Source organism: Triticum dicoccoides, chromosome 6A, assembly GCF_002162155.2.
Source record: "Triticum dicoccoides isolate Atlit2015 ecotype Zavitan chromosome 6A, WEW_v2.0, whole genome shotgun sequence".
Classification (NCBI taxonomy): domain Eukaryota; kingdom Viridiplantae; phylum Streptophyta; class Magnoliopsida; order Poales; family Poaceae; genus Triticum; species Triticum dicoccoides.
In genome coordinates, this window is record NC_041390.1 from 54,531,641 (window position 1) to 54,559,130 (window position 27,490).

Below are 27,490 nucleotides of genomic sequence, written 5' to 3' on the forward strand. Positions count from 1 at the left end.
ATCGAATGTCTCACAACCACAATTAATTCACACATATATACACACACCTGTATATATGTATACAATTAGGTAGCTATATACAATTTCTCCTAATTGGTGCCTTCGAAGCCAGTGGCATTAGCCTAATTGGTGCCTTCGGAGCACGATGACAATTGGAAGTGGTTCATGGGGGCGGTAGCGGGTAAAAGTATTCTCCTTTGGTCGAGCAAAAATTCCGCTATTTCCTCTTGAATTGCTTCTATGCGCTCCTCTGGTAGGAGCTACTCCCGCACCTCTCTGAACTGTTAAGAAGGAGATCAATATGCATGTGTATTAGTTGTGTGACTAGATATATCGATAATGGTATAAAAATTGTGAATAGTGTTTTGACAAACGTACCCAGTCCTGTCTTTGAGATCTGCTCCTTTCGGACGTCATCATGCGAATGTTCTCGCAAACGTAGTATGCACACAGATCATTCCCCGGCGCCTGCTTCAGGGCCTTTACGAGAATGGAATTTGATCAGATAATAATTAATCAAGCATGATAATTAAAGAGATGGCAGCTAGCTAGTACTACTTAATTACTTACCTTGGGTCAATACCATTTCAGATTTCGTTTCCATTGACCTGGAGTGACGCTGATGAACTTTGCCCAAGCCCTGCCCGCCGACAAAGAAAATGAATAAATGGGTTATTAAATAGTTGTTATCAGGAAATGACAAACTAATTAAATAGGCCGATATATAGTTAATAATGATTGAAATTACCTGTTGACTATTCCCTTCACGATGGTGTAGTCACTTGCTTTCTTAAGTAGTGAGTCTAGTACTTCAACTGTTCCTTCATCAACTTTAATGATTAACAAGATCCGGTGAAATCTGCATGCACACACGTTTGCATATCTTAATTAAGCGGGCATATGTAAGCAAAAACATGTAGCTAGCTAGTAGGCAAAAATAGAGAATTTGTAGTATAAGACAGTGTGACTCACTGGAAATGTAAGGAAGTATTATATCTTCATTGGTATTGAGGCGCTTCAAGAACTCTAGCATGCTTTCCTCTACACTTTTTTCATAATATGCATCTAATTTCCATGTGTATTCATTAACGGTATTTGGGTCAATGAACCCAATGCCATAGCATCCACCTTTTTTCATTTCATACATCTTCATCCTGTATAATACCACAGAAAAGAATATAGTGAAGATAATTACAGGTAATGATTGATCAAAATGATCACTACAGCTAGCTTCAGACTTAAATTACAGAAAGAAATCACTTACAGACAATAGCAACTGACGATAGATTTGTCGAGTGCGTCTTGATTGTATAACTGAAATAGTTCTGAATACTCAACGGACACAGCTTTCTCATGGTAGTAATGATCCTTCTTGACATTCACCATGAGGGACTCTCGATTGGAAATCTTGGTAATGTTCATGTACCATTGATGCAATTCATACATTCTCGTTGGGAGCTTCTTGACCTCGTCTGGCTCGACCAAAGGTTGGCCTCGGACATATTTCCGTTTTATTTCCTCCTCTCTAAGCGGAGACATGGGCTCGATCTCGAGGAGTTGTTCAACAGTGATCTTGAGGTCCTGCCTTATATGCTTCTTGGTTATTACCACATCGCCCAGCTGGGAAACGTTAATGGTTTGCCCACAATAATATTGGGCGCGTGTACTCTCATGTGTTGTTGGCATAACAAGCGGGGGGATTGATTGCGCCGCCTGTTCTCCCAGCTGGCGAACGGTTTTACCACATTTTTTGACAGCTGATTTGCTCGAGCTCGCCTCTTTCTGTAGACGTGCTCGATTTAACTTCCTGAGGTGGCGCTCATAGTCTGTGTCAACAGGCTTGGGAGCTGGTGGTCTAGCCATACGAATGAAGTGGTCAATCTTTTCCTCAGGCACTTTCTCCCTTGGCGGCGGTGGCGGTTTCGGTGCAAAATGGGCTTCCACCTCGACCTTCGATATGGCTGCGTTTTCCTCCTCGGACTTGTCGTAAGGCCTCTGCGGAAGAGGCGCGAGGCTGCTTGGACCATATTGAAATCGCTTGCCTCCGCCTGTACCTCCTGTACTACCTCGACTTGTATTGCTACGCACCATAGCTGCGGCGACTCTCTTCCATGATTGCTGAGGCAGCGGAGATGGCTGACATGGCTGAGTTGGACGAGAAGGAGTGGCCTGAAGCTGTGCCGGACTTGGAGGAGGAGTGGCCTGAAGTTGTGCTGGACTTGGAGGAGTGGACGTCTGACGCTGTGTCGGACTTGGAGGAGGAGTGGCCTGACACTTTGCCGGACTTGGAGGAGGAGTGGCCTCACGCGTTGGTGGACTTGGAGGAGCGGGAGTCTGCTGACTCGGTGGCAGACTTCGATGAGGAGTCGGGTGACACGGTGTCGGTGGCCTTCGAAAGACAATGCAATCCTTTCTCCATAAGATGATATGATGTATATCCTCTCCCAATGTGTGCTCGTCGTCACCTCCAGGAATGTCAAGCTGTAGCCCTGAATATGGGTCCACCACCTCATCAACCAAGACACGAGCATAGCCCGCTGGAATCGAGTTGCAATGGAAGGTTGCCTCGGGGGGATTTGTAAAAACAACGGCGTCCGACACCTTCATGGATATGTTCTTCATTTTGAAGTGTAGCTCGCAGTTAGTGTTCTCCATGATGTCATCCACGGGGTATCTATCTAGCATTGCGTCGCCCGGGGCGGAACCCACGCCGCTTCTCGGCATGGATGGGGTGGTGATATCCAATGCTGGATCATCCGCTAGCTGCTGCAGCTGCTGAGACCCCCTTTGCTGGCTAAGTGAGTCGATCTGCTCCTACTGCCGCTGGAATTTGACTGCCAAGTCCGCGTGCGCTGATTCTCGGCCTTGAAGGCGTTCATAGTCCAGCTTCCTCTGCTCCTCCATCTTCCTCTTCTTCTCCTCCGGAATCTTCTTTCTCGCACGGTTTCTGTAGTCGGTGTTCCAGTCTGAAAACCCCTCATACCACAGAATAGCGTCCTTGCCTCGTGTTCTTCCCGGGTGTTCAGGATTTCCCAGGGCACACGTAAGCTCGTCGTTCTCTCTGTTGGGCTGGAACACCCCCGATCGAGCCTCTTCTATTGCAACAAGTAGCTTATCTTCAGCTCCGTTCAGACATGCCTTCTTCGAAACTTTGCCTGTCTTCGGGTCCAACTCCCCCCATGCGCATAGAACCAAGTCCTGCACCTGGGGGCCAGCTCCTAGTAACCAGAGTGACACCTGCATCCTCCATCTCTTTCTCAAACTTATCCCACTTAGGCATTGCCACCGCGTAGCCACCTGGCCCCAGCTTATGAAACTTATCATTTTTTCGGTATTTTTCTTGTTTATTCTCGACCTTTCCTATAGCTAATTCCAAATCCTTGAATTTCATGAAATCGTCCCAATGAGAACTTTGCTTCTCTAGTGTTCCCTCGAATACTGGAGTCTTCCTTCCTCCCTTGACATACTTGTTCCATACACGATTCTTGTGGTTGTTGAATGCAACCGCCATCTTCCTAAGAGCAGCGTCCTTGACTTTCTCCACATCTACATCTGTGAAATGATTTGGTAGGGTGAAATATTCCATGAGAGTTTCCCAAAGCAAACCTTTTTGTCTGTCGTCGTCAAAAGTAACATCTAGACGTGGCTTTGCTGGCTCTCCATGCTTGAAGGGAGATCGGGAGTTGGTCCTTCACAAGAACTCCGCACTGACGAATGAACTTGTCCGCAATCTTCTTAGACGCTAATGGTTCGCCATTAGGTTTGATGGCCTCGATATTGTACTTTATGCCCTCCTTCAACTTTTTGTTCGGGCCTCGTTTCCTGTTGCCTGAAGATTTGTTCGATCCGGATGGCTAAAAGAAGAAAGATCGATTCGTTAATATATCTTCAAGTCATTTAAAACATGTGATGATCACCAGATGCCTGCTTATATAAATATATATACCTCACCAGTCTTTGTTGTTTCAAGATCAACATTTTCTTCGTCAACATCATAATCATAGTTCACGACTTCATCAATTCGGTCGTCACGATCGAATATCATATCACCGTCACCGGTGTTGTTTAGAAATTCGGAGCCGTCATAATCTTCTTCATTCTGATCATCATCTAGCCCACGAGGGTGGTGTATGATATCAATACACAGCACCGAAAACACCAAATTAACACAATACATAAAGTTCATACAACACTTAAATGCAACAAACAAATAACTCTATAGCTAAAGAATTTAAATTCAACAACAAATGCGATCAAGATCGCAACTAAGGTAACATTGATCCAACAGCATAATGATAGCAAGCCTCACTATGAATGGCATATTTTCTAATCTTTCTAATCTTCAAGCGCATTTTCTCCATCTTAATCTTGTGATCATCGACGACATCGGCAACATGCAACTCCAATTCCATCTTCTCCCCCTCAATTCTTTTCAATTTTTCTTTCAAATCCTCGTTTTCTCTTTCAACTAAATTTAACCTCTCGACAATAGGGTCGGTTGGAATTTCCGATTCAACTACCTCCTACATACAAATATCTATGTCAGCTTGATGGGCATAATTTGTCATAAACACGAAATGCAACAAATAGTTTTAAAAGAGAATATACAACATCCGAATCATAACAAGGACGAGGGCTGACGGGGACGGATATCAAAACCAAGGCACTATGTATAACAAACAACATACGTGTAAGATAATTATAGGAGTAACTATATATCGAAATCACACAAACATCAATTTTTTATATAAAATTTCATTAACAAGAGGCTCACCACAAAGGTGGTGCCGGCGACGGGACGGTGCGGGCGATCGACGGTGGTTACGACAGAGATTTAGAAGGTACTAAGTAAACCACACCTACATATGCAAACTAAGTGTTATTTTGACCTCAATTTGCATATAAATCAAATACTACCACATATAATTCCTCCCAAATTACTAAAACCCACAATTAATCACTATATAAACCAATGCAAGAGCTAATCTAGCAATGAGAGATGAAAGGACAAAGTTGCTAACCTTTGTGATCATTTGAATGGATGGTGGCCTGCAAATCTTGACAAATTTTGAGCAAAATTTGTGATGAACTCGAGAGGAAGAAGGGAAGAACAGGGGAGAGGGAGAGGGGTAAGGGGGAAGAACAGAGTGCGGGTGGACGAAGGGTTTATATAGGACGACCTTTAATACCGGTTCGTGCCACGAACCAGTACTAAAGGTGCTGGAAGGGCCCCACTCTGACAACATCCTGCCACCACTTTCTTAAGTACCGATTTGTGGCACGAACCGGTGCTAGAGGTTCGCCACGAACCGATACTAAAGAGGTCCTCCCTCCTAGCCGTTGGAACTAGCACTAATGGACACATTAGTGTCGGTTCTGTTACAAACCGGGACTAATGTGTCGCACATTTGACCCTTTTTCTACTAGTGGATAGCGCCGGTGCTTTAGGGCTTTGTGCCACCACACCCCAAAAATGGGACGTCCACTGATGTGCTCATGAGCATTGCAACAACCTCCTAGGAGGAATGTAACCAAAACTCTCTTTCTTTTCAATGCAATGAAACACAAGCTCTCTTGTGTTCTCTCGAAAAAAAAGTTCAGTGGCTCAAGAGATAGTAATGCACAGAGCATATATAGTAATGCATTTCAACATAGGAGGCTAAAACATACATGTCTATTGGGCATGTAAATATGGGTGCTAATTTGTTGTACACGGTATCACAAGAAGAGAAGAACTACGGAAATAAACCATGAAAACTCACTACCCAGTTCAGCGGTTCAAGGAACTGTATGCTGGCATACCTTGTGTGCGAGCTTCTCCTGCTTCTCTTGTTCCATTTTCTGCAGACAGGTCATAAACAAGTCATCGGCATGTTATTAAGTATTAGCAGGGCATCAGGGCATATATAAAACAACAGATTTTATTGAAAATCAAAGTCGTGGGAAAATGCCATGATGTTTGTACTAGCACAGCTATGTTCTGCAAACCGAAGTCATGTATGTAGATTACTGAAAGTTCATGCGCCGATCTCACGAAAATAAATGCATTGTTGTTTCGGAAACCAACATTTCATCAATAATCTCAAGAAAACAATGTGACAGTTCCATTGTGAGCATTAACGACTCACCCAGCCCCCAAGTTTCTATCAGTCTAATATTCGTACATAGTTAAGTGTTATTCAAAAGAACACCGGTTAGCTGGTTTGTTTGTTCTTTACCTGTTGCATGACCTTGGAGAACTCAGCGCACAACGCCTTGCACCCCTCGCCGTCCAGGATCACCTTTATAGAGAACCCTGCAGGCTCCTCCGGTTGACGCTCGCGAAGGCACTTCTCTCCCCCGGTGCCTTCATACTTTTGCAGGTAACAACATCTTCATCATCAATCTCGATGGCACTAGAATGCCACTTCCATGCATCTGAAGAACAACATATGCATCAAATCAAAAGAACAGTTTAACACCGATCATACTACTACTTCACTACGCACAGCAAAACACATGGGAATAGCTCGAGTATGCCATGCGTCTTTTCAGCAAACACAAAGCACAACACTAACACTCGGTAAAAGATAAACTAGAGAATATCGGTCTCTTCTTATCCTATGAAACTAGAGCAAGAATTGCCTAAGCATGAAAAATGAACTCTAAAAGCCAATTCAGCTACATGGGCAAGAAAGCATATCATTTGAATTACAACAAGTCTAGTCTGGTACACAGTAGCAACTAAACAATCCAAGTAAATCCAGTACCACAGTTATTCAACAAACTCTAGGAACCAAACACCATGGCCCAGCACAATAGCATGATTTATGAAGGACCAAAAATAGCCACTATACTACTATAACAAGTTCATGTCCAACAGCACATTAACCAGTTGCTCAAATGCTATTCGATCAGCACAAAAAACACTAATCCCAACTTGATGAGTTTGACAAACATATATAACATGCCTTGGTAAAAGGGCTCGAAAACTAGGTCCTAGATCAAGGCGGGTCAGTGGGGAAAACCATGAACCTACCGGAACTACTTGTAGCCGAGGAACCAACAGTCAGGTATACAAATGACTTGACACAGAGCCATCACATAAACATCTCAAGTAAGATCAGTGATATGTCACCAACAAAATGAAAATAATATGCAGCACCATTTATAACTGGTGGAGCAACCAACAGTCATAGTGCTTCGGAACCATTATTATACTAGCTCAGGAATGCTTTGGACATTTCGAGCCCAAGAGCAGAGGATGTATAGAACATAACAAACAAGGAACCACCTCTCCCTCATTTTATACCTAACTATAAAGTGGAACAGACCCAAACTGAACAGTTTTGTAAAGTACCCAAGGTATTGTCAAGCATTTTAAAGGATGAGGTTGTTTTTTACATCCTGTGGAATAGGTTATGGTAATCTTCTATATGTAAATACATTGCAAACAATTCCCGCGGCGACGGGCATGGTGTCATCTAGTTTACATAGTGTTGTGCTTGCTGAAAAATCCACAGATTGATCTAGCCAAGCAAATGTGGACTAATGTTTCATACGACAACAAAGATATCGACCAAACCAACCACGAGGGAGAATTCACATCAGAAGACCATGCAATGCAGCAGCAGCAAAACAACTAAGCAGCAGCAATGCAACACCACCATACCATACTCAGGTGCCAACCGCCATAGCAAAACAACTACAAACTACTCCCTCCGTTCCTAAATATAAGTCTTTTTAGAGATTCCAATAGAGACAACATATGGAGCAAAATAAGTGAATCTACACTGTAAAATATATCTATATACATCCATATGTAGTCCGTATTGATAGCTCTAAAAAGACTTATATTTAGAAACGGAGTGATACAATTCATCATCTCGATCTCAAATCCACAGGAAGCAGCTAAATAGGCAAGGCAGTTCGCCAACATCGAAAGCTTATTATCTGCATCATGATTGCACTTGTCCATGTGCTGTAAGTAAAACCATGCGGTACAGGGGCTGACCAACGTCCATAGACCACAATTAGTCGACGACCTCCGTCTTCTTGGCTTCAACGGGAGGTACCAGCCAAGGACACTCAGGCCGGCGAGGGTGCCCGCCAGGACGGTGTAGTTCACTACCAGAAACTGAAAAATCTCTGTGAGCCCAAAACCGACAGGAAAATAGGGAAACCCGACAGGATCAGCCATGAGGGATAGCTTGGCATGCCTGCAGATGCTGACGTCTTTGAACCGCCTCCAGTGTTGGACAGAGCTTCCTCTACAGTGAGGGATACCAATACTGCTTTCGGTAAACGTTAGTTTGGTTGTGGCCTTGTCAGGGACAATGTGGACGTATAGCTCTGGCTGAGTGTCAGTCAGCCTCTCAAACCCGATTATCCAACGCCTGCACATCATAGCACCCAAATACCCAATTTAGTGTGGTAATCACAAATAACAAGTCAATAATGCAAGCATAACTGGAAGTTTTGAGACTAATAATGCATTAGAGTAGAATCGGCCTATTTTTATTTATTTATTTCAGATTACACATGCAAAATAACCTAACAGCCATACAAATCTAGTTTGAATCAGAAAAGCGTGTGAGGCGAGGGCATGAGACCCCATCGAGTCTATGAAGATGTGATGCATGGCATCCTGATCTAGACTCACATGTGCAAGGGACAAATGTGTTTCATCGGGTGGGAAACCACTAAATATTGAGTCAAAAAAAGATGGAGCCCAACTGAGTAGAATGCTAGTTGTATATTTTTTTTGGAGCCGGTGCTAAGAATATTGGAGTTGATTCCTTAAGTTGAATGGAATGCTGAAACCTAGTCTTCAAAAGTTCCATTTTGTGCTTGTTTGAGTTTAAATTTTTCCTTTTGTGTTTAAAAGCACCCACTACAACTCATCCAAATGGGCAACTCCAAATGTGTGTTTAAAACCTATAGCATTCAGCATCCAAGTTTACCTTCTATTTCTTCCGACCTCAAATCAGAAACCACAACTGTTGCATTAATTTGGATTTCTGCAGGTTAAAGCGCCCACTACAACTCATTCAAATGGGCGGCAACTCCAAATGAATGTTTAAAACCTATAGTATTCAGCATTCAAGTATAGCTTCTATTTCTTCCGGCCTCAAATCAGAAACCATAATCGTTGCATTAATTTGGATTTCTACAGGTTAAAGCGCTTGTAGTGTGTGTAATATCTTCTCTTGATTAAAGCGCCTGGAATATAATTTTCCTGTAGCAACATACCTCCACAAGTCGTAAGCCTTTTTAGTTGTTACTAATATTCAAATGCATAAGAACTGAAGAGAAAATGAGCGGTGTCTAATAGAAATAAATTTTCTGATTCATGAAAATTGCAAACAAGCAGGACAATAATACATTCAGTTTGATTACTATGCGGGAGGTATTGTTTGACGTTATTCAACTCACTCCATATATTATGCTCTTTTAGGATAAAACATTAACATGGTGAAAAAAAACTATAGGTTTTATCACACCCTTAAATGATGACACCAGTAAAAAAATCAAGTGCTCAAATTTCACGATGCAATACTACACTGATGAGAGCTCAAAACAGTACGTAACAGGGGTGCTCAAGGTGTGCATGCCAAAGATTTCACATATATCAGCATACATATGTTCAAAAATTATTGGCTACTGATCTGAAAATAAGTAATTAATCATCTACCTCACAACCAGAATAATCAGAGCTTGACTCTCTACAACCAGCATCAGCATCGCCATCCCAGTTCATAAAATCAAGATCATCGTCATTTTCAACAATAGGAGGGACGCGGCCAGACGTAGAGTGATTATTACCCAGTGGATCATCATCACCTAGTGCCTGCATTTCACATTTTAATCGGAATAAACAATCCTTTCCATGAATCGGAATAAACATACATAGAATGATCTGAAACCTATCACCTTCAGGATATCTATAGTTTTCCTTGGGCATAAAAGAAAGGCACTCTTCCATTGATTGATTACAGATTTCATCAGCTCAAAAAAATAAGCGCTTAAAGTTCTAAACGTACATTGAAATTAGAATAGTATAGTTTGACAGACGAAGCTGAGAAATAGTACATCATTTTCCAAGAGAGCAAGCATCCAGAATCCATGCTCAAATATGTAATTCATCACATAGAGCAGTTCAAGTGAATGATGAAAGCTGCACTTAACTACCCACATGCTCTAGAGCACTGATTCCACTATGTGAAACATGGTCTGGCTCATCCAAATGTATATACTGCAACAACGTTGAGCACCTATGTATGTATGTAACAGAGTGCTGCCAGTAAAAAAATACCACACTTGCAGATATACTTGGCAAGTAGCAGCATGGTTCAGTTCTGTTAATGTATTTAGTTAGCATATCAACTGTTTTTCTTTCTCAAAACTCATGCTACTCAGTTGGTAGACGATGATTAGTTGTTCAGACATAAGTGTAAAATACACTTCCTTTTTTTGTGGGGTAACTCTAAAATACTCAGCATTACCAGTTCCAAGTGTTGCACTAACCAGTGAAATTTGAATGGTCACAAGACTCAAGCATATTAGTGAACAAAAGACAAAGCTGGAGAGAGGAACCGAATGGCTTACCGGTCGAAGAAGAAGAGGCCACCGGAGGGGCAGGTTGGGAGGCCTCAAGTGAGCACCGGCGCAGGTTGACGGACTCGCTGGTAATGTTGGGTGCCTTCTCCGCCGCGCACACCACACTTTCTCTTGTGCGCCTGCACGAGGAAATCGCATCAAGAAGAGCAAACAGAAATGACTAATATGAAACCGTGAAGAAACCACATGGTCTCAATTTTCTTATGGATAAACTACTGTTAAAGAACGGCACCATGTACCAAAAAAGTACACAACAGAACAGATAGTTGTACTAAATCAAGTAATATCAAATACATGGTGTGAATCTGCTCAGGTGCACCAACAAAAATTAAAAGGACTGCTAAAGTGAAACTGAATGCCATTATAAAAGTTCCATCCAGAACCAGAATAGAGGTAAGTGCAACATTGTGATTAAAATTGTGGACAGCATGCAGGTGTGGCGGAGATGCGCATGTTGAGATGGATGTGTGGCCACACAAAGAAGGACCATGTCAGGAATGATGATATACGAGATAGAGTTGGGATAGCGCCGATTGAAGAAATGCTTGTCCAACATCGTCTGAGATGGTTTGGGCATACTCAGCACACGCCTCCAGAAGCGCCAGTGCATAGCCGAAGGCTAAAAAAATCATTTCTATGGACAGAACAAAAACTACAAGACGCATACATACAAGCAGCAGAAGCGATTTTAAACATGAAAGGAACATATTTCCGACAATGATACGAACCCAAGAGGTTAAAAACTGAACATCCTGGTACATCTTTATCTTTAACATTTAAACATGAAAAGAGCATTCCAGGCTCCCAACCTTCTTCTCTGATGAGGACACCACAACCATCGACAAGTCTCCAACAATTATAGGTCCAATCACAAGAAGTCGCGCCAAACAAATAAGTGACCAGGTGAACGCTAACTTAAGTTTACCTTGTAACCTTGATGACACAACTATGCTTTCATCTCCATTGTTGTTGGTTGAACTTAGGTATAACATGGAAGCAATCCAACAACCTATGAGCTCTTGAAGCAACCGCTTTGGAGGAACAAGTTTGGAGAATACAAGTTTCAAGTGAAGCTGATGCTGTCAGTTTTTACCTCTGACGTTTTGGTGTGGCACACCCATATGATGGAGAGACGAGGCCATAGGGGTACATCAACAGAAGCTACATCAAATTATCTTTCCAATGCAAAAAACCTCACATCATTTGGAGTTGTGAGTCAAAAGTTCTAGTCATTCTCGTGGAAGGTGTCCAGCCTGTTAATACTTCGCGAATTTCCGAGGAGCTCTGCAACAACTCCCAAAGTTGACTGCTTATCACCCAAGGAAGCCATGCAAACCTGCTTACTTTTGAAACCATTTTCACACCTAGCTAAGGGGGTTGTCCTTGCTATAAAACCCCATCTCCCCCATCCTCTAGAGAACCTTTTGTCAAAACCATTCAGCTACAAGCTTATGCAGCAAGACTGCTAGAGAGATCCGAGAGATCTTGCTACCTTTGCTCTTGTGAGTTCATTCGGATTCGCGAGAAGGAGCCTCTAGTTCCCCCTAGTTCGTGCTCTATGGTTCCAGCCGTTTCGTGTGGATTAGTCCCGGTTTGTGGTTCTGCGATTGTTCGGACAGCGGGTTGGAGTTCTTGCAGCTTCGGTCAGCTATCCCCAACGTATGGGTTGCATCCATCCTTGGCAAGTATAAAGCTAGTTATCCCGGCTGCTTGCAGCTAGTTATCCCTCCCAATTCGATCCTACGACATGAAGATCGGGCCACCCTCGGGCGTGAACTCATTCAACGGGTTCCCACCCTCGGGTGCCACCATCTTTTCTAAAATTGACTTGCGAAGTGGCTACCACCAAATAAGAATGAGAGAGGGTGATGAATGGAAAACTACTTTCAAAACAAAATCTGGTTTGTATGAGTGGTTAGTTATGCCATTTGGATTGACAAATGCACCTAGTACCTTCATGAGATTGATGAATCATGTGCTTAGAATGTTTATTGGCAAGTTTGTGGTTGTTTACTTTGATGACATCCTGATTTATAGCAAAACTTTGGTTGAACATGTTGAACACATTCGGTGTGTGCTTGTTGTTCTAAGAGAGGAGAAATTATATGCTAACAAGGAGAAGTGCACATTTTGCATAGAAAAAGTTGTGTTTCTTAGCTTTGTTGTTTCAGGTCAAGGTGTGGAGGTAGATGAGAAGGTCAAGGCCATCCGTGAGTGGATGCCTCCACAAAATGTAAGCCAAGTACGAAACGTACTTGGCCTTGCTGGTTTCTACCGTCGGTTTGTGAAGGACTTCAGCACCATTTCTGCCCCAATGAATGAGCTAACCAAGAAAGATGTTCCCTTCAGGTGGGCAAATGCACAAGAGAAGGCCTTCCAAGAGCTGAAAGAAAAATTGACATCTACACCATTGCTTGCACTATCCAACTTTGGTAAGACTTTTGAGATTGAATGTGATGCAAGTGGTGTGGGTATTGGAGGCGTACTAATGCAAGAAGGTAGGCCTATTGCATATTTTAGTGAGAAGCTAAGTGGTCCAACTCTAAATTATTCAGTTTATGACAAAGAATTATATGCACTTGTGAGATCTTTAGAAACATGGCAACATTATTTGTGGCCTAAAGAATTTGTGATACATTCCGACCATGAATCTTTAAAGCACCTTAGGGGTCAACAAAAACTGAACCGTAGACATGCAAAATGGAGTGAATTCATAGAATCTTTTCCCTATATTGTCAAGTACAAGAAAGGAAAAGATAATGTTGTTGCCGATGCTTTGTCTAGACGCCATATTTTACTCTCACAACTTGATACTAAGATTCTTGGGCTGCAAAGCATCAAAGAATTGTATGCCAATGACCCATATTTTGCTGAACCACACTCAAAGTGTAGTGAGGGGAAAGGTTGGGAAAAGTTTCACTTGCATGATGGATTCTTGTTTCGAGCTAACAAATTGTGCATCCCAGATTGCTCTGTTCGTTTGTTGCTTTTGCAGGAGGCTCATGCTGGTGGTCTCATGGGACATTTTAGAGCAAAGAAAACTAAGAGTGTGCTGATTGACCATTTCTTTTGGCCAAGGATGAGGCGTGATGTTGAGCGCTACATACTACGTTGTGAGATTTTCCGCAAAGCTAAGTCACTTTTAAACCCTCATGGACTTTATACGCCCTTATCCATTCCTAGTACACCTTGGGAAGATATTTCTATGGATTTTGTTCTTGGATTACCACGCACTAAGAGGGGGAGTGATTCAGTTTTTGTGGTGGTTGATAGGTTTAGCAAGATGGCTCATTTTATCCCGTGTCATAAGAGCGATGATGCTTCACACATTGCTGATTTGTTTTTCAAGGAAATCGTGCGGCTACATGGAGTACCACGCACTATTGTTTCAGATCGTGACACCAAGTTTCTGAACTATTTTTGGAAAACGTTGTGGGAAAAGCTAGGGACAAAGCTTCTCTTTTCCACTACATGTCACCCACAAACGGATGGACAAACTGAAGTTGTCAACCGCACGCTATCCATGATGCTGAGAGCAGTTTTAAAGAAAAATTTGAAGATGTGGGAAGAATGTCTCCCCCATGTGGAGTTTGCATACAACGGGGCAGTACATTCGACCACTAAATTTTGTCCTTTTGAAATTGTTTATGGTTGCAAACCTGTTGCTCCCATAGATCTTTTGCCTTCACCATTGCAGGAGCGAACCAATCTTGATGCAAGTAAGCGTGCTGACTTCGTGAAGAAAATTCATGAGAAGACCAAGGAAAATATTGAGAAGATGACTGAACAATATGCAAAACGAGCAAACAAGGGAAGAAAGAAGGTGTTGTTTGAAGAAGGTGATCTTGTGTGGGTACACCTACGGAAGGATTGTTTCCCAGATCAACGCAAATGCAAGTTGCAGCCACGTGGAGATGGTCCATTCAAAGTTCTTGCAAAGATCAATGACAATGCCTACAAGATTGACCTTCTGATAGATTATGGTGTTAGTCCAACTTTCAATGTGTCCGACCTCACTCCATACTTTGGACCATCAGAGTCGAGGACGACTCCTCTTCAAGAGGGGGCGGATGATGAGGACACCACAACCATCGACAAGTCTCCAACAATTATAGGTCCAATCACAAGAAGTCGCGCCAAACAAATAAGTGACCAGGTGAACGCTAACTTAAGTTTACCTTGTAACCTTGATGACACAACTATGCTTTCATCTCCATTGTTGTTGGTTGAACTTAGGTATAACATGGAAGCAATCCAACAACCTATGAGCTCTTGAAGCAACCGCTTTGGAGGAACAAGTTTGGAGAAAACAAGTTTCAAGTGAAGCTGATGCTGTCAGTTTTTACCTCTGATGTTTTGGTGTGGCACACCCATATGATGGAGAGACGGGGCCATAGGGGTACATCAACAGAAGCTACATCAAATTATCTTTCCAATGCAAAAAACCTCACATCATTTGGAGTTGTGAGTCAAATGTTCTAGTCATTCTCATGGAAGGTGTCCAGGCTGTTAAGACTTCGCGAATTTCCGAGGAGCTCTGCAACAACTCCCAAAGTTGACTGCTTATTCACCCAAGGAAGCCATGCAAACTTGCTTACTTTTGAAACCATTTTCACTCCTAGCTAAGGGGGGTTGTCCCTGCTATAAAACCCCATCTCCCCCATCCTCTAGAGAACCTTTTGTCGAAACCATTCAGCTACAAGCTTATGCAGCAAGACTGCTAGAGAGATCCGAGAGATCTTGCTACCTTTGCTCTTGTGAGTTCATTCAGATTCACGAGAAGGAGCCTCTGGTTCCCCCTAGTTCGTGCTCTACAGTTCCGGCCATTTTGTGTGGATTAGTCCCGGTTTGTGGTTCTGCGATTGTTCGGACAGCAGGTTGGAGTTCTTGTAGCTTCGGTCAGCCATCCCCAACATACGGGTTGCATCCAACCTTGGCAGGTATAAAGCTAGTTATCCCGGCTGCTTGCAGCTAGTTATCCCTCCCGATTCGATCCTACGACGTGAAGATCGAGCCACCCTCGGGCGTGAACTCGTTCAACGGGTTCCCGCCTATCATTCTCTATGCGCTACCGTAGATTATAATGAATAGCAAGATGTTACGAACAATGGAACCTCTCACATGGGAACAAACGGGTAGTGTCTAACAGAAATAAATTTTTTTATTTCTGATTCATGGAAATCACAAAGACTTAGTTTCTACTGTTTACCAGTTTGTTTGATTACTCTACAGGAGGTGTTGTTTAACGTTATTCAACTCACTCCTGATATTACGCTTTTAATAGGATAAAAATTTAACATGGCGAAACTTCTGTCTATGTAAAATAAGAAACAAGTGTTCAAATTTCACAATGCAATGCTACACTACATGATAGCTCAAAACACTAAATAACATGGGTTCTCAAGGTGTGCAAGGCAAAGATTTCACATATATGAGCATACATATGATCAAACTCTTGGCTACTGAACTTAAGACTCCAGTAATCATTTACCTCACAACCAGAATCATCAGAGCTTTGACTCTCTACCACCAGCATCATAATCACCATCCCAGTTCTCAAAATAAAGATCATTGTCATCTCAACAATAGGAGGGATGCGGCCAGAAGTAGAGTGATTATTACCCACTGCATCATCATCACCTAGTGCCTGCATTTCACATCTCAATCGGAGTAAACAATCCTTGCCATGAATCAAGAGCCCTATTGAATAAGTTCAGTAATAAAGCAAATGGACAAGAAGCAGTTGCTCTGTATCATATTTATGCTTGAGTTATCGACTACAATTGTTACAAAGCAAGCAAACTATCATGATAATGTTGTGTGACTAGACTCGATTAATGTAGCCCAGATGGCTTTACATTGCAATCCAGGAGAGAGAGACAGAGACAGAGAAAGAAAGACAGAGAGAGAGAGAGAGAGAGAGAGAATAAATTTCGGCAGCACAAGTAGATGCAGACTACTAGTCTGCTCCTTGCTGCAGATGCAATCATTGGGAGACTGCTGCTGCTGCTGCTGCATAGTAAACTCAGTCTGTTCATCCACCACAACTAAAACTCTTCAACGGTGTCCATAAAAAAATGACAGCTATTCACTCTGTTTGGGAAGAATGGGAGGTGAGGGTACAGGTACAAACACGATGTCAACCATCATCCATGGTCAGATGTCCACTTGCAAAATTGATCTAACATAACAGAGATGGTAAGAAGCTCAAGTGGCAAGGTAAAACTACTAAGAGCAGCAGGGCAATAAATAAAACTATCTAGTTGAGAAGAAGTGCTACTGCTACTGCAAATACGCATGCAAATGCAAACGTATAACCGGAGAGCTAAAGGGTAGCTGAGGCCACGACATGGTCTTAATTACAAAGCTGCACTTGAGTAGGGATACAAACATATATAGAATGATGTGAAACCTATCACCTTCAGGGTATCAATAGTCTTCCTTAGGCATAAAAGAAAGGCACCTGAATAATACACACTTCCATTGATTAACTACAGATTTCATCAACTCAAAATAAAACTACAGATTTCATCACTCTTAAATGATAGAGTATACATTCCATCTCGCAACAGCACATTGCTAGATTTCCACACAAGTTTCTACTAGGTGGAATGGTTTAGTGTGAACTCGTATCATCTATATTTGCTCTGCATCTACTCCCTCCGTTCCGAATTACTTGTCTCAGGTATGAATGTATCTAGATGTATTTTAGTTCTAGATACATCCATTTCTGCGACGAGTAATTTAGAACAGAGGGAGTACATGGTTTAGGGATTCTGAAAAGAAACAAAAAGAGAATATTCCTGTAGGAAAAACTTTAGACATGATGGAAAACCGAGCTGAGCTGAGCTGATCATGGACAAAATGGCATCAAGAATCAAACGGAAGCAAGATTGCACTTGATTGGCATCAACTTTTGGGACAAGTAGGCTACGGAACCCACTCTGAAGTTGGGAAAGGAAATCCCCACCTTCAGTTAGTGACTCTTAAGCTAATTCCTTGCCTCCTAGCAAAATATACTCTCACCCAGTAAAAAAAAGTTTGATTGATTCACCTTCGTACTGAGCTTATTTTTTTAATGAACTTAACTACATGGCAAGAAAACCAAAAACAACAGCACAGTACGATGCTCAACAACAGTTTTTAGTTAATTTCTTCTCTCCTAGTGTGAGTTATAGAACAAAGGATTACACCAAAGTTAACATAACATGTTATGCTAACGGCACCATAAGAGTTCTTCACACTGAAATTATTAAGTACTTGCATACAAGCATAATATACTATTTCTTCATAAAGCAAACCTTCAGACTTCCAGGGTGACCCCAGCGTACCTACACAGGTCTGGTCTGTGAGCGTCTGAGCGAGTGTCGCTACCAGCCCAGAAACCTATCACCTTCAGGATGTTGATAGTTTTCCCTGGGCATAAATGGAAGACACCAAAAATTAATACTCTTCCTTCCACTGATTAACTACAGATTTCATCAGCTCAGAAGGAAGTAAAGATTTCATTAGTACTCTTAAATGATAGAGTACGTTCAATCTCGCAGCAGCACATTGCTAGATTTCCACAAGTTTCTACTAGTTGGAATGGCTCAGTGTGAACTCGCATCATCGCCATGACTAATCCGAGACATAACAATGCTACTGTGAAATGAACCCTACCAACCAACCAGATGTGTATCTACCAGGCCCTAACAAGAAAACTCAATATAAACAGCAACAAGCTTGTGAAAGAAACCTGGGGGACCTGTGCGTCGAGTCGAGTCCATACGCATAAACCTGGGAATTGTTTTTGGGGGAAAATACGGGTTTTCAATTTGAGTCGCTACCGCGGTCGCCTGCATGTCGTCCCACCGGCACCAGAGCAATCAAACCTACAACATGCTGTTCCCTCATGCTTCCCCGTGTATTAGACTGGAACTGGCTGGTTTGCTAGTTGATCAATCAAACTGAATACGTAGAGAACAAAGATGAATGCTTGAGTGAGCAGAGCCCATGGGGTTTGGTTGAGTTTGAGAATTGGGTTCAGTCCCAAAGTTTGAGATGGCGTTTGGGGTGGATAGTTAAGTTTGGAGCGATTTCTGGACTCTGGAGTGAGTTGTATGTACTGTAGTTGGGACCATACGGATGAAAATGCTTCAGACCATGGGTGCGGGTTGGCGTTGGGGTTGGGGTTGGGTTTCAGTTTGAGCTGCATATGCACATGACATGACTGAATCCGCGTACGCATACAGATGCAAATAGAACGGTGTGGGGGTGACAAGAGGAGAGGAGAGGAGGGGTTGGTTACCTTGGGAGGAGCAGCCGTCCCCGTCGATTCCTTGTGCTCGCCGGCACCGGCGGCTTCTTCCTTCCTTCCGTAGGGCAGATCCTCCTCCTTGCTTCTCGGCATGGCCGAGGACAAGGAAGGAAGGAAGGAGACGGAGGAAGCAAGGCCCGCCCTTGACGAGAAGGACGGCCGCTCGGAGCTCCGGTCCCCATGGCCGGACCGTGGCGGACTGATCTGGGCCGCCGCCTGACCGCTCGGTGCCTCTCGTCTCTTCTCTTCTCTTCTCTACTCTTTCGGTGAGGGAGGGAAGGGGAGGAGACAGGGCGGAGGCCATGAAATGAAATGCGGCGAGGTCTGCCGGGAGGGAGGGAGGCGGGGCGGCGGGTGGGTGGCGGCGCCGATGAGATTGAGATGCGGGGAGGCTTCGGGAGACTGACTGACTGTTTGGTTGTTTCGTCGCTTCGGGACCTGGGCCTCACCCTGGGCGCGCCCATGAGATTCTCTTTTTTGTTTCTCCTCCTTCTTCTGTTCCCATCCCACCCGCGGATCCATCTCACCTCATTGGTCGATCGGCGCATCCCACGGATCGCCCCTTTCGTCGATTCAATCGTAATCGTCTGTCCAATAATGAGTGGTTTGATTGGTTCCTATCGAAAACGGGTCGAGGCTGGGGCTGTGGGCGGAAAGTTTCCTCCTATATTAATCTATAATTAATATACAGTAAGAAAAATGAAAAGTTTTTGTTGGGTGTGTGGGAATTGCTGCCTCGGAGTGGATACGGACGGACGCATTGGTGGTCGGGGTTTTGTTTCGACGATTGATAAGGCTAGTCATAGTGGAAGTAACTTAGCTAGTAACATAGCGCACTCTAAATTTTTTTTGTTTATGTGGCATGTAGTTAATGAGAAGTAGTAACATAATATGTTACTGTAACATAGCGGTTTCGAAGATAAGATGAGTCTACAAGCTAATAAATGAAGTCCTCTATGACACTAATGTTATGTTACTTTGCATTATAAAGGTACTACCTCCGTCCCGGTGTATAAGTCATTCGCGTAGTTCTAGATCGATAATTTAACTATCTAAATATGTATTATATGTGACAAAAAATATATATTTAGAAACTATATCCGTGTGGAAATCTAGTGATATACTTTTCATGACATATAACACATATTTAATTCCTCAAATCGATGACCTAGAACTACGCGAATGACTTATACACCCGGACGGAGGGAGTAGTAACTTAGACTAGTGTCATATGCATGACACTAGTATAAGTTACTCCCCACTATGACCAGCCTAAACAACTGTCACGAATCCATATTGTATTGTGATTGGTTACTTGGCGTCTGTCACGGATCGCTTTCTATATGGGTGAGTGGACCACTGCTCATTGATTGGTCAGTCGCCACATTTCACAACTTGATCCTGCTTTCAGGACGATTCAAGTCGTCCGGTCACATCCATCTCACGGCACGCATATGCTACGGAATGGGTCGAGTGATGACTACACCTGATAGAATACCACCCCCACCCCCCCCGTTCCACAACGTAGTGTATATAGATTTTTAGAAAATCAAACTTTATAAACTTTGACCAAGTTTGTAGAATAAAAAACATATATATGGAATATCAAATACGTGTCCTTAGATATATGGGTTTGACTATATCTCATCTAGATGTGAGATAATATCTCACATCTAACATGACATTACCTTCTGTTAGTAATAACTAAACGATCTCTTATGTTGGGAAATTATACACCGTGACCTGTGGCGGAGCGCTGCGATTTGTCTTCGCGCACTGTGGCATTTTGTGTGTCTCTTGTACCACTACTGCATGCATGTGTCGTTGTCCAGCTACAGTAAGCAGTGTGCTACAACGCTGACTAGACTAGTTTGCCTAATTTAGGCCTCCTTTGGTTCATAGGATTGGAAAATCATAGGAATAGGAAAGTCATAGGAAATGAGATGACATGCATCTCAAATCCTATGCATAGGAATAGAAAAAGAGATGCCCTTTGATTCACACCATAGGATTTTTTCCATTAAGTCTAGGCTAATATTTGTTTTCGTATGAAATGTGGAGGATAGGAAGAATTCCTCCATAGGAATAGGATTTCATTCCTACAAACCAAAGAGCTCTGAAGGAATTTTTCCTATAGAAATCCTATCCTATGAAAATCCTATAAAATTCCTCCAAACCAAAGGAGGCCTTACTTTTCGCTACGATAGCTTATCAGCTATTTTTTTTCTGCTTGCTTGTTAGGCATTACTACAGTGAGCAGTGTCCCCTTTCTTTTTCTTTTGTGATTGTACATAGATAGGTCTAGCTTTTCTCATTTTGGTTGTCAACGTCTCCCACGAAAAACAGAGATATAGTAAGGCCTATTTCTACACCTCACACAGAAAACAAATCGAATTAAATGGGAAAAAAGTCCTAAACAACAAAATGTTAGTAATTCTCCGCATCAAAATGTTACTATTTAAATACAAATTTATTTTTGCAAACTTTATAAAAGCATTTGTAAATTTTAAAAAAGTCGTGAAACTTCAAATGTCCGTGAAACTGAAAAAACTCACAAATTAATTGCTCATCACTTGTTTAAAAAAGATGTTCACCATGCGTTTAAAATTTTATAACACTGTTTTGAAAAAAAAGAGCACATAGTATTAAAACAATGTCCGATGTGCATTTAACATATGCGTAGGTCGAGTTGCAAGTCAATGGTGGAGTTGCAACTAGGATGAAACACACTACGATCCTAGTTGCGAGTCAAGGACGGACTTGCAACTTGGTCAACTACACAAAACTACGATACCATTTGCGTGTCGAGGATGGACTTGCAACTGGGACAATAACAAAAAACAAGACCAGTTGCAAGTCGAGCGTGGACTTGCAACTGAGATGAAAAAACACGTGCTCAGTTGCGATACGGGGGTGGACTTGCAACTAGGACAACTACGAGCTCATTTGTGACCCGAGGGTAGACATGCAACTAGGACAACTACAAAACTACGAGCTTAGTTGCGAGTCGATGGTCGGCTTGCAACTGGGGCCCCCGGCAAAACACACACACCCTTAGTTGTTGAGTCAATGGTCGGCCTGCAAATGAGGGGCCCTCGACAAAACACACGTGCCCTTGGTTGTTGAGTCGATGGACCCCTAGAAAGACACTCCCCCCTCCCCCCAGTCGCGAGTCGATGGTTGGCTTGCAACTGGGAGCCTTAGACAAACACGCACACCCTTGATACGTCCATTTTGCATCATGCTTTTATATCGATATTTATTGCATTATGGGATGTTATTTCACATTATGTCACAATACTTATGGCTATTCTCTCTTATTTTACAAGGTTTACATAAGGAGGGAGAATGCCGGTAGCTGGAATTTTGGGCTGGAAAAGGAGCAAATATTAGAGACCTATTCTGCACAACTCCAAAAGTCCAGAAACTCCACGGAACACCTTATAATAAATAATGAAAAATCCTCGCCAAAGATGAAGACCAGGGGGGCCACACCCTTCTCACGAGGGGGGGGGTGGGGGGGCGCCCCCCTAGGGCACGCCCCCTGCCTCCTGGGCCCCTGGTGGCTCTCCGATGATCATCTTCTCCTATATGAAGTCTTTCGTCGAGAAAAAAAGAGGAAGCAACCTTTCGGGACGAAACTCCGCCGCCACGAGGTGGAACCTTGGCGGATCCAATCTAGAGCTCCGGCAGAGCTGTTCTGCCGGGGAAACTTCCCTCCTGGAGGGGGAAATCATCGCCATCATCATCACCAACGCTCCTCTCATAGGGAGAGGGCAATCTCCATCAACATCTTCATCAACACCATCTCCTCTCAAAACCCTAGTTCATCTATTGTATCCAATTCTTGTCTCCAAATCCGGGATTGGTGCTAGTAGGTTGCTAGTAGTGTTAATTACTCCTTGTAGTTGATGCTAGTTGGTTTAATTGGTGGAAGATCATATGTTCAGATCCTTTATGCATATTAATACCCCTCTGATTATGAACATGAATATGCTTTGTGAGTAGTTACGTTTGTTCCTGAGGACAAGGGAGAAGTCTTGCTATTAGTAGTCATGTGAATTTGGTACTCGTTCGATATTTTGATGAGATGTATGTTGTCTAGCCTCTAGTGGTGTTATGTGAACGTCGACTACATAACACTTCACCATTATTTGGGCCTAGAGGAAGGCATTGGGAAGTAATAAGTAGACGATGGGTTTCTAGAGTGACAGAAGCTTAAACCCTAGTTTATCCGTTGCTTCGTAAGGGGCTGATTTGGATCCATATGTTTCATGCTATGGTTAGGTTTACCTTAATACTTTTGTTGTAGTTGCGGATGCTTGCAATAGAGGTTAATCATAAGTGGGATGCTTGTTCAAGTAAGAACGTCACCCAAGCACCGGTCCACCCACATATCAAATTATCAAAGTACCGAACGTGAATCATATGAACGTGATAAAAACTAGCTTGACAATATTCCCATGTGTCCTCGGGAGCGCTTTTCCTTATATAAGAGTTTGTCCAGGCTTGTCCTTTGCTACAAAAAGGATTGGGACACCTTGCTGCACTTTATTTACTTTTGTTACTTGTTGCTCGTTATAAATTATCTCATTACAAAATCATCTGTTATCACTTATTTAAGTACTTGCAGAGAATACCTTGCTGAAAACCGTTTATCATTTCCTTCTGCTCCTCGTTGGGTTTGACACTCTTACTTATCGAAGGACTACAATAGATCCCCTATACTTGTGGGTCATAAAGACTTTTTTCTGGTGCCGTTGACGGGGAGTGAAGCGCTTTTGGTAGGTGGAATTTGGTAAGGAAAAATTTATATGGTGTGCTGAAATTTACTGTCACTTGTTACTATGGAAAGTAATCCTCTGAGGGGCTTATTCAGGGTATCTTCACCCCCGACCAGTAGAGCAAAGAGTTGCTCCTCAACCTACTGAACCTATTGAAAATGAAATTCCTTATGAGTATCCTTCGAGTATAATAGAAAAACTGCTAGCTAATCCTTTTACAAGAGATGGAACAAAGCATCCTGATGAACACCTAATATATGTGGATGAAGTTTGTGGATTATTTAAGCTTGCAGGTATTTCTGATGATGTTGCTAAGAAGAAGGTCTTCCCTTTATCTTTGAAGGGAGACGCATTGACATGGTATAGGCTATGTGATGATATGGGATCATGGAACTATAGAAGATTGAAATTGGAATTTCATCAAAAGTATTACCCTATGCATCTTGTTCATCGTGATCGCAATTATATATATAATTTTTGGCTTCGCGAAGGAGAAAGCATCACTCAAGCTTGGGGGAGGCTTAAATCAATGTTATATTCATGCCCCAATCATGAGATCCCAAGAGAAACAATTCTTCAAAAAATTTATGCTCGGCTTTCTGATAACAATCGCACCATGCTTGATACTTCTTGTGCTGGCTCTTTTATGATGAAAACTATTGGATTTAGATGGGATTTATTGGATAGAATTAAACGCAACTCTGCAGATTGGGACCTCGATAATGGCAAGGAGTCAGGTATGACACCTAAGTTTGAATGTGTTAAATCTTTTATGGATACCGATGTTTTCCGTAAGTTTAGCACTAAATATGGACTTGATTCTGAGATAATAGCTTCTTTCTGTGAATCTTTTGCTACTTATGTTGATCTCCCTAAGGAGAAGTGGTTTAACTATCATCCTCCCATAGAAGTAAAAGTAGCTGCACCTATTAAAGTTGAAGAAAAGACTGTCACTTATAATGATCCTATTGTTCCTACTTCTTATGTTGAGAAACCACCTTTCCCTGTTAGGATAAAGGATCATGCTAAAGCTTCAATTGTAGTTTGTAAAAGCAATATTGAAACATATACACCTCCTGAGCAAGTTAAAGTTGAACCTAATATTGCTATTGTTAAAGAGCTCTTGTCTGATAATATTGATGGGCATGTTATCCAGTTCTGCGGTGAAACTGCTAGAATTGCTAAACCTTGTGCTAAAGATAAACATAGACCTGTGGTAGGCGTGCCTGTTATTTCTGTTAAAATAGGAGATCGTTGTTATCATGGCTTATGTGATATGGGTGCTAGTGCTAGTGTTATACCTTATGACTTGTATAAAGAAATCAAGCATGAAATTGCACCTGCTGAGTTAGAAGATATTGATGTTGATAACCCACAAGTATAGGGGATCGAGCTTTCGAGGGTAGAGTATTCAACCCAAATTTATTGATTCGACACAAGGGGAGCCAAAGAATATTCTCAAGTATTAGCAGCTGAGTTGTCAATTCAACCACACCTGGAAACTTAGTATCTGCAGCAAAGTGTTTAGTAGCAAAGTAATATGATAGTGGTAGTAGCGGCAACAAAAGTAAAGACAACAAAAGTAATGTTTTTGGTATTTTGTAGTGATTGTAACAGTAGCAGCAGAAAAGTGAATAAGCGTAAACCAGTATATGGAAAACTCGTAGGCACCAGATCAGTGATGGATAATTATGCCGGATGCGGTTCATCATGTAACCGTCATAACATAGGGTGACACAGAACTAGCTCCAATTCATCAATGTAATGCAGACATGTATTCCGTATATAGTCATACGTGCTTATGGAAAAGAACTTGCATGACATCTTTTGTCCTACCCTCCCGTGGCAACGGGGTCCTATTGGAAACTAAGGGATATTAAGGCCTCCTTTTAATAGAGAACTGGAACAAAGCATTAGCACATAGTGAATACATGAACTCCTCAAACTATGGTCATCACCAGGAGTGGTCCGGATTATTGTCACTTCGGGGTTGCCGGATCATAACACATAGTAGGTGACTATAGACTTGCAAGATAGGATCAAGAAATCACATATATTCATGAAAACATAATAGGTTCAGATCTGAAATCATGGTACTCCGGCCCTAGTGACAAGCATTAAGCATAGCAAAGTCATAGCAACATCAATCTTAGAACATAATGGATACTAGGGATCAAACCCTAACAAAACTAACTCGATTACATGATAAATCTCATCCAACCCATCACCGTCCAGCAAGCCTACAATGGAATTACTCACGCACGGCAGTGAGCATCATGAAATTGGTGATGGAGGATGGTTGATGATGACGACGGCGACGAATCCCCCTCTCCGGAGCCCCGAACGGACTCCAGATCAGCCCTCCCGAGAGGTTTTAGGGCTTGGCGGTGGCTCCGTATCATAAAATGCGTTGATTTCTTCTCTCTAATTTTTTTCTCATCGAAAATCAATATATGGAGGTGGAGTTGGAGTCGGAGACGCAATAGGGGGCCCACGAGGTAGGGGGCGCGCCCTAGGAGGGCACCCTCGTGAGAAGGGTGTGGCCCCCCCCCCCGGTCTTCATCTTTGGCGAGGATTTTTTATTGTTTTTTCTAAGATGTTCCGTGGAGTTTCAGGTCATTCTGAGAATATTTGTTTTCTGCACATAAAACAACACCATGGTAATTCTGCTGAAAACAACGTCAGTCCGGGTTAGTTCCATTCAAATCATACAAGTTAGAGTCCAAAACAAGGGAAAAAGTGTTTGGAAAAGTAGATACGACGGAGATGTATCAACTCTCAGAAATCCTTCTTGCTACGTCTTGAGCTTGCGTTGGTTTTCGCCGAAGAGGAAGGGATGATGCAATAGAGTAGCGTAAGTATTTCCCTCAGTTTTCGAGAACCAAGGTATCAATCCAGTAGGAGCCCACGCTCAAGTCCCTCGTACCTGCACAAAGCGATAGCTACTCGCAACCAGCGCGATTAGGGGTTGTCAATCCCTTCACGGTCACTTACGATAGTGAGATCTGATAGATATAATATTTTTGGTATTTTTGGTATAAAGATGCAAAGTAAAAAAGTAAAGGCAAAGTAAAAAGCAAAGCAAGATTAAAGTGATAGAGATTGATATGATGAGAATAGACCCAGTGGCCATAGGTTTCACTAGTGGCTTCTCTCAAGAGCATAAGTATTCTACGGTGGGTGAACAAATTACTGTTGAGCAATTGACAGAATTGAGCATAGTTATGAGAATATCTAGGCATGATCATGTATATAGGCATCACGTCCGTGACAAGTAGATCGAAACGATTCTGCATCTACTACTATTACTCCACTCATCGACCGCTATCCAGCATGCATCTAGAGTATTAAGTTAAAAACAGAGTAACGCCTTAAGCAAGATGACATGATGTAGAGAGATAAATTCATGCAATATGAAATAAACCCCATCTTGTTATCCTCGATGGCAACGATACAATACGTGCCTTGCTGCCCCTTCTGTCACTGGGTAAGGACACCGCAAGGTTGAACCCGAAGCTAAGCACTTCTCCCATGGCAAGAACTACCAATCTAGTTGGCCAAACCAAATGGATAATTCGAAGAGACTTGCAAAGATAACCAATCATACATAAAAGAATTCAGAGAAGATTCAAATATTATTCATAGATAGACTTGATCATAAACCCGCAATTCGCTGGTCTCAACAAACACACCGCAAAAAGAAGATTACATCGAATAGATCTCCAGAAGAGAGGGGGAGAACTTTGTATTGAGATTCAAAGAGAGAGAAGAAGCCATCTAGCTACTAACTATGGACCCGAAGGTCTGA

General features: G+C 42.4%; 1 long non-coding RNA gene across 1 annotated transcript; it reads right to left on the reverse strand.

Moving 5' to 3' along the window:
* Nucleotides 1–5,235: 5,235 nt before the first annotated feature.
* On the reverse strand, nucleotides 5,236–19,228 carry LOC119319051. The gene is made up of 8 exons (XR_005154328.1): nucleotides 18,890–19,228; nucleotides 17,931–18,015; nucleotides 16,091–16,246; nucleotides 10,588–10,718; nucleotides 9,674–9,829; nucleotides 7,994–8,375; nucleotides 6,219–6,417; nucleotides 5,236–5,841 (listed from the first exon to the last, which is right to left on the reverse strand). It is a non-coding gene; the product is annotated as an uncharacterized LOC119319051 (long non-coding RNA).
* Between the last annotated feature and the right edge of the window lie 8,262 nt (nucleotides 19,229–27,490).